This window comes from Anabrus simplex, chromosome 5 (assembly GCF_040414725.1).
Source record: "Anabrus simplex isolate iqAnaSimp1 chromosome 5, ASM4041472v1, whole genome shotgun sequence".
NCBI lineage: Eukaryota > Metazoa > Arthropoda > Insecta > Orthoptera > Tettigoniidae > Anabrus > Anabrus simplex.
This window is the reverse complement of record NC_090269.1, coordinates 79,932,458-79,946,495: the sequence shown is the minus strand read 5'-3', so window position 1 is coordinate 79,946,495 and position 14,038 is coordinate 79,932,458.

Below are 14,038 nucleotides of genomic sequence, written 5' to 3'. Positions count from 1 at the left end.
ACCACACAACCAGCAATCTGTCCACCTGTTCAAGACACATTTTTAAGAGGAATGCCTCCGTGTTTGACTTGTAGTGTGGGCTGGACGTTGGACAATGGGGTAGTCCTCCGTAAGGCTAGGATCGTCGCTCCTTATATAGCGCTGGCTGACGTCACAGACGAGCATGCCAGGCGCAGTGCAGTCCTCTCGTAGGCTCTGGAAACATCGGTGATGCGGCGGGTTGCGGAGCTTGTAGGCGCGGAGCTGAGTGCGGAGGACACACACAACAATGATCTTATTCTTATCCTTTGTGAAAATGAAAATCTACAACCTGTCTTCCAGTCTTAGACCGGGCCAGGAATGTAATGAATGAAACATATATAGGCTAGTATTACAATGGGGTCGCCACTCCCAAGGTGATTATTATTGACTGATAGTTGCAATGAAATGATAATGGAAAGTGTTGCTGGAATGAAAGATGACAGGGAAAACCGGAGTACTCTGAGAAGAACCTGTCCCGCCTCCGCTTTGTCCAGCACAAACCTCACATGGAGTGACCGGAATTTGAACCACGGTATCCAGCAGTGAGTGGCCGACGCGCTACCGTCTGAGCCACGGAGGCTCCTTCTTATCCTTTGTAACATGTATAATTTTCGTTGCTCTAAAATGGTTAGTTCCTGAGAAATTGGTAATTATCAATTAATTAAATTGAAAAATACGGATTTTTTTCATAACTTATGAAATGATTTCTAAAAACCAAGTGATTCAAAGTATCTTCATACAAAAATGCTGTTTGGATGAGATAATCATCCACTAAAATTTTACTGCCTTACCATGCATAGTAGTCCGCCTCTGTGGTGTAGTGGTTAGCGTGATTAGCTGCCACCCCCGGAGGTCCGGGTTCGATTCCCGGCTCTGCCACGAAATTTGAAAAGTGGTACGAGGGCTGGAACGGGGTCCACTCAGCCTCGGGAGGTCAACTGAGTAGAGGTGGGTTTGATTCCCACCTCAGCCATACTGGAAGTGGTTTTCCGTGGTTCCCCACTTCTCCTCCAGGCAAATGCCGGGATGGTACCTCACTTAAGGCCACGGCCGCTTCCTTCCCTCTTCCTTGTCTATCCCTTCCAATCTTCCCATCCCTCCACAAGGCCCCTGTTCAGCATAGCAGGTGAGGCCGCCTGGGCGAGGTACTAGTAATTCTCGCCAGTTGTATCCTCCGACCCAAAGTCTGAAGCTCCAGGACACTGCCCTTGAGACGGTAGAGGTGGGATCCCTCGCTGAGTCCGAGGGAAAAAGCCGACCCTGGAGGGTAAACAGATTAAGATAGAAGATAAACCATGCATAGTTCTTGATACAAATGTACCTAAATGAAACAAATTTAACATTGTCAGTATACAAGGTACAATCTCCCATTAAGCCACGTACGGATTTAGCAAGAGTGCCGCGCAAAATCCATTTGAATTCGTCCGCGAAGTCATCTGGTTGGCTAACTTCAGGAGCTTATAAAATGACAACGGTGCGAGATATCGATTTTTCTTCAAATTATCAATATGACCAACCTTGCAACGCTGATATACCTGGTTCACGTTGTTTCCGACCACCTTGTACAGTCGTTCAAGAAAAAAATGAGCGCTTGCTACTGTTCCTTCTAGATACACTTTTCTGAGAAACAACGGAACCTATAGATATGTTTACCGTACGGTTTGTATCTACAGGATGAAGCGAAATTCGCGCACTCGGGTGTCGCAGCGCGACTCCTCATATGCCAGCAATAAAAAATTGTCTCTCACAAAAGTTCGTCCTGCGAGTATATCCGGAGAAAAAGGACGTTGAAGAGTGGCAATCTGGCAACACTGTAACCACATGTAGGTTAACTACCTCTGTCAGCACACATTACTCATGCTGTACAGCTGGTGCAGTGGATAGAGTTTTGGGTTAGCATGCAGGAGATCGAGGGGGTCGATCGTGGTTTGAGACGTATGTTTTTTTTTATTTCGTAAATGTAGTCCAGGAGGTATGGTATCTGGCATCGCATCGTAATCGTCAACAGCGATTGCAGCGCGTCCTCTAGAAACCATTTGCACTTACACACTACGATCCTAGAAAGCCACGAACATTCGTTTTCATTGGTCAGCTTTGAAAGACGCCCTTTCCACGTCGTGGGCGTGAATTTATTCGCACCACTTCATCTACTAGATGCGTTACAACGTGTTCAGCGTTACTACATTTTGCAAATGTAGAATACATGTGCCCTAAGAAACGGTGTCTTACTGTATTACAGTATGTAATGTCCGATGGAAATTAGCAAATAAGAAGTGCGCCTCAACCCAGGATCGAACCCTCGACCTCGTGCATGCTAACCCAATACTCTATCCACTGCACCAACTATACAGAACGATTAGTACTTGCTGACAGAGGTAGTTATCGTACATGTGGTTACAGTGTTGCCAGATTGCCGTTCTTCAACGTTCTTTTTCTGCCGGATATACTCGCACGACGAACTTTTGTGAGAGACATTTTTTTATTGCTGGCATGTGAGGATTCGCGCTGCAACGCCCGAGAGCGCGAATTTCGCTTCATCCGGTATATGGGAGGTCAATTTGCATACATACATACATACATGCATACATACATACATACATACATACATACATACATACATACATACATACATACATCTTTATTATACATTGTCATGCCTTTCAGCGTTCAGTCTGTAAGCCTCTGTGAATGTATTAATAGCAACCATAATCCTCTGTTTGTAACTATAGTCAAAACCGTTCATTGCGACATCACTTTTAACGGCGTGTTGAATATAACGGTGAAATCTAACGGGTGGTGGTGGTGGTGATTATTATTTTAACAGGAAGTACAACTAGGCAACCATCCTCTATAACATTAATCAGAGAGAAAAAAAGGAAGGGATCCGACACTTCGAAAAATGAAGATATCGGACAAAGAAAAAACCACAAAGGGCGTGAAAATGGAAGACTCCCTAGGCTTCGAGTGCTGTATTGCAGTCGAGATCAGAAAAGAATAAGATTTGACCAAGGGAGGTCGAATAGGATAGATGACTGTGAGGAGCCCGGCACAAGTAAGTGGAAGCAGTGTCACGACTTAGCTAAGGGTCCCGTGGTCGCCAACCTACGCTCTAATGTCAGAGACCCTGGGGCCCCTTTTAGTCGCCTCATAGGACAGGCAGAGGATAACATGGGTTTTATTCTATCGCCCCCACCCACAGAGGGACGAAATTTAACGGTCCCGCCTAAACCCTATATAAACGCTGTAATTAAACGATCGCTTAGTACGACATCGCTTATTACAACATATCGCATAAAACGGCGTAATTTTTCACACTTTCGGAAAAATTGTATCCAGTATTCGGGAGATAGTAGGTTCGAACCCCACTGTCAGCAGCCCTGAAAATGGTTTTCCGTGTTTTCCCATTTTCACACCAGGCAAATGCTGGGGCTGTACCTTAATTAAGGCCACGGCCGCTTCCTTCCCACTCCTAGCCCTTTCCTGCCCCATCGTCGCCGTAAGACCTATCTGTGTCGGTGAGACGTAAAACAACTAGAAAAAAAAAGTATTGTATCGACTATACCGTCGAATTTTGTTTGTTATGCGTTTGGCGATTGCTGTCAACAATGTAAAGCTTATTTTTGCCTGTGATTTGTATTACTACGTGAGAAACAGCCCGGGTTTGCTTGGCGCCCGTGATTAATACCACCAAATGAGGAAAACCATTGATCTGCGTTGCCTGAGAGTCGTACCATTATGTGGAGAACACCATGGGTTGTTGTTGCCTGCGAGTGGTGCCATTGTGTGTGATATGCCATGGGTCTATGTTGCATGTGATTAGTACCACTGTGCAAGAAACACCATGAGTTTACGTTACCTGTGGTTAGTACCCCTATGTCAGGCTCCATGGCTTAATGGCTAGCGTGCTGGCCTTTGGTCACAGGTGTCCCGGGTTCGATTCCCGGCAGGGTCGGGAATTTTAAACATCATTGATTAATTTCTCCGGCACACGCGGGCTGGGTGTATGTGTCGTCTTCATCATCATTTCATCCTCATCAAGACGCGCAGGTCGGCTACGGGTGTCAGATCGAAAGACCTGCATCTGACGAGCCAAACATGTCCTCGGACACTCCCGGCACTAAAAGCCATACGTCATTTCAGTACCACTAACACCATGGTTCTGCTTTACCATTATGAGGGGTAGGTGACCTGGATTTTGGACTCCATTGGATAATACGTATCATCCCATTAATTAAGACGTTGTGATCTGGATCCAGTGATTGGCTTGTTTCACGATCATTTTTTCATCACCATTTAGTCAGTGGATATATTTTGAAGTTTTAATTTGTATTTCGTTGCACCTTGTACAATTAGGAGCCGATGACGTACCTATTAGGCCCCATTAAATAACAAATATCATGATAATCATCAGCAGCAGCAGCATCATCAATTGAATCGATTATTTCAGAAAGCAGCCAAGTGCCAAAAAATGAAAAATGAGTTAATTGCAGAATATGTTACTATACTGTTAATAATAACAGTTGGTGTCTGACATTTCTTAGAGGGAGGTCCGTTTACTGCCTGCCGAGGCGGGATAAAGGGAGCGGCTGTGTGGTTGCCATGGAAACGAGGGTGGGGCGACTGCGGTTGCCATGGAGATAAAACTTCAGGGCAGCTCGTCTTGCTGGGAGTTGCCAAACCTGTCACTGTCACTGATAAGAACCTGATTGTTTGTATAAGAGTGATCGCAAATGGGACGACACCGCCTGGCCAGGTAGTCTACAACAGATCACAGCGGTCAGAATGAAGGAGGGAACAAGTGAGCCGGAAGCGAGGGGTAAGAGCATGTAGAAAGGAATGCTGGAATGTGGCAACATCGTGAAATGGCACGTGCAGTGCTCCTCCCTCCAACCTTACCTGTCAGACGCCAACTTTAGTTAAGTCTAGTATAGGAGGGTACGCACATTTTGGTGCTGAAACCAGTCAAGAAACGTCCTCCTATAATGGCCAGGTATTACGTTGAATTTCGTATTTAATTCAGAAACCAGTTAAGTGACATCACTTGGCTGGTTTCTGCAGTAAACTGCTGGTACACTTTGTGATGTGCTGCACCTTGCCGGTTGGCGCTGCTGCTCTGAATCCAGAACAGCCAGCTGTTCAGCGGTTTATATTGTCATTGTTGTGTTTCTGGAATTGCATGTTCGTAGTTTTCTGAACAACTGATTCAACAAGTGTTTCTCTTGTTTAGTGCAGTGTTTTTATAAAAGCAGTGATAGCTTATGTCTGAATGTTCACAAGACGAACCTGGATCAAAAGGGAAACGAGGAGTGGTAGACACACAAACTCACACGCGTAATATTATTCAAAATGCCAGGATAAAAGTAGAAGGTTGTCTTACTCAGGAAAGGAAATACCTGGTCTGAGCCCTACATTATTCTTTGTTATTTTTTGTTTTATGTGCCCATCAATATCAAGAAGATACGTGACCTAAATGCCTTAAAACCTTACATGAGAGGATATGAACAGTTTTGGAACAGCATTTTACAATAGCCTACTGCAGGGACAGAATATGGTGTGGAGTTTGTTTATGAGGATTAATTACCTCCTGTCATAAAAAGCAAGCATTGCTGATTTCATCCTTTTAATAATTATATTTGTAGTCTAAATCTATTCAATTATTTTCTGTTTCCACAAATATGGAGTTTATGATAAAATCCTTTCAAAATTCAATAATTATCCCACAGAAATATGTTTGCAACACTCGTTTCAGAAACCAGTTAAGTGGAAAATGTTTCGGATTTTTTTACAGCAAAGTTAATAAGCACAAAATAGTTTTCCTTAGATAGAAAGTATTAAATGGCATAATACTTGCAAGCTAAAATATTAAATCCTCTACCATAACATTTCGTCTGTTGCTAGACAGTTTTTTTCATTTTCCCAAAAATGACAGACTTGGCGCTTGACTGGTTTCTGAAATAATCGATTCAATTACAGGGATGATAACAGCAAAATAATTGAAGGGAAATTAGGTTACCAACATCAAAGCAGTAACTTTCTCTATATTAGTTTGAGTTTCCAAACAGTAGTAAAGCAACACTAGAGACATCTGTCCCTACAGAAAATGTTTTTGCAAGATGATTGTTCAGTTAGCAGAACACAGATAACATCACAGTACAGGCTCGGCGGGAGGTTTAACTCATGGCTGTAGTATAACAAACTATCTTGAAAACAAAAGGGAAATATGAAATTTTGCGTTGCACCACTGAGATCAGTACATATATTGTTTGCAGTCCCAGACGCCCTTGTGACCTTCCGAGCTTCTGGTAGAAATAACTATTCCATGCTATTATTGTCCATGAGAGTGGCGAGCTGTGTGTGGTCCCACCCAGTGACCACACCACACCGCGCCCCGATAGCGGCCGGTAAATACAAACACCTCTCGGGCTGGAATGTAAAGTGCTACTTGAGCAGCCGCTTGTATTCACTGCGCACCACTCACAACACCTGATAACACTACCCTTAAATTATTACATACCTACATTTCACTTGACGTCCAAGACTTTTGTAACTCGTGCCCACCCACCATCCTGTTCACTCTTTAACGGAGTTTTCTTGATTTTAGCACTCAGGGCGATACGCAATGAACTTGCGCTTCGGAGAACATTTTATTTCTTTTTAACGTAGAATGCGTATGTTTCGGAGGATCCACTTTATCAAAAGCTACATACGAATTATTTGATAAGATAATCAGCTATGTGGAGAACGATATGGAAAGGAACGTGATTGTAGTGGGTGATCTCAATTTACCAAATGTCAGTTGGGAAGGTAATGAGAAGGACAGGAAGCATGACTAACAAATGACAAATAAGTTAATATGGGAAGGACAGCTGATTCAGAAAGTGATGGAACCAACTAGAGGGAAAAAATATCCTGGATGTGGTGCTGGTAAAACCAGATGAGCTCTATAGAGAAACCGAAGTAATAGATTGTATTAGTGATCACGAAGCTGTTCTTGTATTGTTAAAAATAAATGTGATACAAAGGAAGATCTTAAAAGTAGGACTATTAGGCAATACCATATGGCTGATAAAACAGGCATAAGGGAGTTTTTAAAAAGTAACTATGATCGGTGGAAAATGGTAAATAAAAATGTAAACAAACTCTGGGATGGGTTTAAAGCAATTGTTGAGGAATGTGAAAAGATGTTTGTACCTTTAAAGGTGGTAAGGAATGGTAAAGAACCGCTATATTATAACAGAGAAGTAAAGAGAGTGAGAAGGAGGTGCAGGTTGGAAAGATACGGAGTTAGAAATGGCTATTGAATTAAGGAGAAATTGAAGGAACTTGCTAGAAAACTGAATCTAACAAAGAACTCAGCTAAGGATAACATGATGACAAGCATAATTGGCGGTCATAAAAATTTTAGTGAAAAATGGAAGAATATGTATAGGTACTTTAATGTGGAAACAGGTTTCAAGGAGGACATTCCAGGAATCGTTAATGAACAAGGGGAGTGTGTATGCGAGGATTTTCAAAAGGCAGAAGTATTCAGTCAGCAATATGTAAAGATTGTTGGTTACAAGGATAATGTATAGATAGAGGAGGTGACTAATTCTGAAGAAGTATTAAAATTTACCTGTGATAACAATGATATTTACAGTAAGATACAAAGTTTAAAAACTAGAAAAGCAGCTTGAATTGATAAGGTTTCGGGGATATACTAACTTACCAAGGGAGATGTTCAATAAATTTCCAATTTCTTTGAAATCATTTAAGAAATGACTAGGAAAACATCAGACAGGGAATCTGCCACCTCAGTGACTGCCCTAAATACAGATCAGTAGTAATTGATTGATATAGCGCATGCCCGTACCAAAACGTATACAGGTGTCCTTGAAAAAAGATTCCAGTATTTACAGAGGAGCCAGCAAGCAATAAACGAAGGAGAAAAAGTCCTATAAACATTGGTCGCAAACCCAGTATATTAGGAGTTATGGTTCGTTACCACTTCTACCAATGATGACCATGTCTTTGATCCACTCTTCACAATATGTGTTCCATGTTATCCATTGCAATGCAGCTTTCCGCCCTACGTCGCATGGAATCACGCAGTCTTTGAAACACCTTTGGCTGTTTCCGTATGGTACCACAGGCATTGAACACGAGTTATGGGGACCACATACACCACGATCTTTGTCTCCAAAGCCATAAATCTGAAAGATTAAGGTCAAGTGAAGGCATTGGCCCTCCCCGACCAATCCATCGCTCATGGAACATCCGCGTTAGGTGTTGCCTAACCCTATGATGAAAATGGGGCGGTGCCCCATCATGCTTGTACCGTAAATGCAGTCGTTACCTAGGTGGGAACATATTTCCGTCCTTTGTTGCATACGACCTTACGTAAATTATTGGAACATTGCGACCATTGGTAGGTAGTGGAAGCGGACAATAACTCAGAAGATATTTGGTTTGCGACCAATGTTTATAGGACCTTTTTCCTTCGTTTGTTCCGTGCTACCTCCCCTGTAAATGTTTGAACCTTTTATCAGGGACGCCCTGTAGGAGAGAAAGTGTGCTCACTTCACCTGTTTCAGTGTTTCTGCCGCAGACTGGCGCTAGCTACGTTGGCTGATCACAGTGTTGCAATGTAAGACGCCACGAAAAATAAGTTATGTTTGCAAGGAATTTTTGTACAAACATGCGGCCTTTCTTATGCAGCACCCTACGTGATGTCCGACTCGTTGGCTGAACGGTCAGCGTACTGGCCTTCGGTTCAGAGGGTCCCGGGTTCGATTCCCGGCCTGGTCGGGGATTTTAACCTTAATTGGTTAATTCCAGTGGCACGGGGGCTGGGTGTATGTGTTGTCTTCATCATCATTTCATCCTCATCACGACGCGCAGGTCGCCTACGGGGGTCAAATAGAAAGACCTGTACCTGGCGAGCCGAACCCGTCCTGGGATATCCCGGCACTAAAAGCCATACGACATTTCACCCTCTGTAATTTCCTTACTAGTATATTATATACACATAAACAATTCCAGGACGTTAATTCAGCTCTAGACACAGAGAAAAATAAGAATACAGCTCTCCGGTCACGGTTTCTACAGTGTTGCCACGTTCATTACCGACTAACCATAATTTCTTTCGGTAAACAAGAATGCGAATGTATGTCACGATTGTTTGAATGCTCTGTTGAAACTGTAACAAAATGTTATTTACTTTTAATGTAATTTTCTTTTGCTACCGCCGGTTGCTCGTAGAATACGCCCCTGATAATTTAATATACCCACGAACGTAAAGGAGTCAATGCACATCAGACATAAGTATAAGCCACATGATGATACTGAACTATTAAAATTCACTGTATATTAACTATGACTGCTTAGTAATACTTACAAACTAAAGAATACCCCGTATTAATAGCGGAAAATATTAAAACATTTCCTGCTTTTAGGAATTCATCACACTTCAAAATACACTCTCATCCGAAAATGAATTCTTGTGGCTTGTGCCTAACTCCGATAGAACCCTTCAGATGAATAGTACTTTGCGACAAAAGCTTGTGAATACCAAACTTGCTGGGACGAATGATCCATAGCCGTAATTCCCGGTAGCACTCTTCATAATGGTAAATATTCAACTTTCCACTCTTGATGTGCAATTATAATCACACCTAAACATTGCATATTCAGGAATATGAACGAAAGCTTTTAGAAATTTAAACTTGAATGCGTGAATGACTCGCCAGTAGATTGGAAAGCGCTATGCATTGCAAATCATTTAGCCTATGGATTTTTTGTAGGTGTTGTGAGTTCTCGTGGTTCAGTCAAAGTGCACTAATAATCCCTTTTCTGCCATGAAAGGTGAGTGAATGACATGTGGTTGCGTACACCTCTCGTATATGTATGTTCCCAATTAGATAGCCGTATTTATTTATTTATTTATTTATTTATTTATTTATTTATTTATTTATTTATTTATTTATTTATTTATTTATTTATTTATTTATTTATCATTCATAGTCCAATTATGAGTTTGGATAAGAGTTCTTTTCTATTAATTTTCTGTTACTTTTCATTTTTTGTTGCTTAACTAAAAACATATATTTATTTGTATTAGTTATCGCTACTATCCTTCAGTTGTCCGACTCGTTGGCTGAACGGTCAGCGTTCTGGCCTTCTTTCCAGAGGGTCCCGGGTTAGATTCGCGGCCGGGTCGGGGATTTTAACCTTAAATGGTTCATTCCAATGACCTGGGGGCTGGGTGTTTGTGCTGTCCCCAACATCTCTGCAACCCACACCATACATAACACTATCCTCCACCACAATAACACGCAGTTACTTACATATGGCAGATGCCGCCCACCCTCATAGGAGGGTCTGCCTTACAAGGGCTGCACTCGGCTAGAAATAGCCACACGAAATTATAATCATAACTACTCTTCAGCTGGGAAGATCAACCGATGTGACTAGGACCCACAGTATTTTGAACAATATCGAAAAAGCACGAGTCTGATTTTCGTTTTTTGTTATTGGCTTTACGTCGCGTCGACACACATCTTATGGCGACGATGGGATAGGACAAGGCTAGAACTAGGAAGGAAGGAAGGAAGGAAGGAAGGAAGGAAGGAATCAACCGTGTCCTTAAGACACAGCCTCAGCAATTATCTGGTGTGAAAATGGGAGTGTTTCGAACCCACCATTTCTCAAATGCAAGCTAATAGCTGCACGTCTGAACCACGCAGCCAACTGACTGGATGCAAGGGTCTGACAAGAGAGATTGTAGAATGAGACAGAAATGTATAACTGAAATAATCACCAGGTTCTGCAATAAGGAGGTTTGGTAGTGTTGATATGGCAGCGTTGCAGTTGAGTTTGTGGTTCTCTTCAGTATTCAAGAAGTCGTAATCAGCGACATTGTACAGTGATACATTGATAGACAATCACTGTTCTGGCCGATAACTGAATGTCTGTGATAGATGAGTGGGCTATACTACTTTGAGAATCACCTCATGACGAATATGTATGTGTCAGGCACCTTGGCCAAGTTGTCACCGTATTGGCCTTTGTTTCAAAGTGTCATGGATTTGATTCCAGGCCAGGATGGTTAATTCTTCTTGCTGAGGGACTGGGTGTTTGTGCTGTCTCCCACATTCTTATAGATCATACACCAAACTTTATCATCCACCACAATAACATCCAGTTTCCCACACACTGCAGATGCCGCCCTCCTTTGTCGAAGGATCTGCCTTGCAAGGGCTGCGCCAGACAAGTATTAGCCACTCGAAATTATATTACAGCAATGGCGACAGTAAAGGCAACATGGCATAAAAATAGGCCATGTAAAACGCACCAGTGATTCCACAACAGTGTGGAAAAATCAGCGGGAAAAAGTAAATAATATTAATGTGAATGTACAATACTGGATTCATTCCTCAAAATATCATAGAAAATGAGCGACATAAGAATAGAAATTCAGTTGTTTTCTTCAATCATGTGCATGAAAAATCATCAACCAAGGTTATATCTAAGGTAGAAGTCGGCGAGATGGTTAGTGATTAGGAAGAGCATAATATTTGATCTGCCTGTTCACTTAAGAACACACTAGCCTTTAAGGCAAATTTTCCTCAGATCGACATTCAGTAAATTACTTTACAGAAAACAAGATTCTAGCCTCCTTACTCGAAGAGCCGCCATTTGCCAGCAAGTCCAAAGCAGCAGTTGCTAAGTTGTCAAGTGTTGGTGTTTCCAAAGTAACAGTTACTACGTTGTCAATCTATGGCGTTTCTAAAGCAACAGTTGCTACGTTGACAAGCTTTTGTGTTTCCAAAGCAGAAGTTGCTACGTTGTCAAGCTTTGGTGTTTCCAAAGCAACAGTTCCTACACTGTCAAGGTTTGGTGTTTCCTAAGTAGGGGTTGCTACGTTGTCAATTTTTGGTGTTTCCAAAGCAGGAGTTGCTACGTTGTCAATTTTTGGTGTTTCCAAAGCAGGAGTTGTCATGTTGTCAAGCTTTGGTGTTTCCAAAGCAGAAGTTGCTACGTTGTCAATTTTTGGTGTTTCCAAAGCAGGAGTTGTCATGTTGTCAAGCTTTGGTGTTTCCAAAGCAACAGTTGCTACTTTGGCAAGCCATCGTGTATACTAAGCATCACTTGTTACACTCCGTCACACAGTGCGTAATTTCAGGAATCTAGCCGGCCAAAATTCGTATCTCGGAAACTAGTGGACCGATTTACATAAAACTTAGTATGTAACTGCTATTATTGGAGCTAATTAAGTGTGTGGTGAATTAAATACAAAGAACAAATTACTACGCCAGGAATAGAATTAGTAATCTTTGTAATTTTAATCATTTTTCGTTATAGCTTTAAGAAATTAAATAGATGTTAATAGTTTGACATGCTCTTTAGAATGTTTAAAAACAGATACAGGAATACATGTACTTGCCAAACATTCATTAGATGCAGTTACATCAGAATCGCTATCATCACTGTCATTATCTCCTTCGGCAGAACCAGATACAGGAGGCTCAGACAGTAAGTTGAGCACTTCTCGTGAAAGCGGAATCTTCTTCCTCCTCCTTGATTTCCCTAAGCTGATAATATAAGGGTCCGATGACATAAGAAGCCTATGGAAAAGGTCAGTATTTGTGTCTTTCTGGAAGGTTTCCTATTATCTTTATTCCTGGTCTCCTGGGCTTCCTCGGAGAGTTGTCCAATAGGTATAATACAGTGCCTAATGACCTCCTCTCCATGGACCAAGAGTTTATGCAAAGTTACAGGCATGTAGAACGATTTGTATTTTTGTAAGTACAATTGTATAATTTCCTTCGCGTACATGCCATATGTCACTTTATCAATGACATACCCACACGAAAGAGTTTCTACGTTGGCACGTAGGTGGTTTATAAAATTTATATCTACTCCAGTAATATCCGCAGAAGTGGAAGCCTCTCTGAGGAATCTTCTAGCGGTTTCCATCATTGGTATTGCCAGCACCTTGCTTCGGATATCAACCAATAGACGCGTTTCCTCCCTGAACTTCTGCAGTGAAGTCATCTACAGTATTTATTTATTGTGTGTGTATTTTAGGCTTTAAATCAGTGCGTAAATGTTTTGTGTTGAGTGAGAGTTATGCGATAAACCTGCGTGTATGATTTCTTTGAGATAAATACTGTGATCTTTTGTAGTCATCTGCAGTATTTATTTATTGCGTCTGTTTTCTAGCTTTTATTGTCTGGATAAATTTATTAAATTCAGTTAAATATATCCCCCGCCCCTCGAGCCCATAAAATTATTTGTCTATTTTCTCTCGCAATTTGCCTTATATTTCAGTGCTGATGTTTCTTACGTGCCGTAGTTTACTCTGATTCTGTAGAAACCAAAAGTGGCCCCTGTTAACCATACGTCGCCTTTAGTTCATAAAAATTTGTAGCTTAGTTTCTTCAGCCTTTTGTCTTGAACTTACACACTGAATTTCACAAATTTATGTGCCGCTGTTTTCCCGTGATGGCGTTGAACGGAGCCGTTCGATATGGCAACCCTGTTGTCATAAGAACAATACTGTTTTCCTAACATGGAATGAGCTATAGTACTGTCAGGCTCATCCTGATGCACGTCCTTCTGCAAGGCTCATTCTCTGCTCGAACAAACTTTTATTGTACTTCAGTAATTTGTCCCTTTTTCTACTATATTTTGTCCAGCGTGATCGAATTTTAGCACACAAAATACTGACAGATTTCCTCACTGACTTGGATATATCCTCGGAACAATCCTCAATGTTCAAATAAAACATTCGCAATATCATCGTTCCGCTTATATTCCCTGCTGTTCCGACCTCCGGGTTACAGAGTACATGGCTTCTGAAAAAATTTAATTGCTCTCATGGTCGCGCCTGGTCGCAGCAAAAAATCACAGTTTTCTATTCATTAAAGTATAGATCACGCATCCAAAAGACTTTCATTGCGGAAATCAAAGGCAATCCATTTTGAAAGTCAGCTCAAATTTTGTATAATTAGAATAGCGTGGACACCGTGTACCT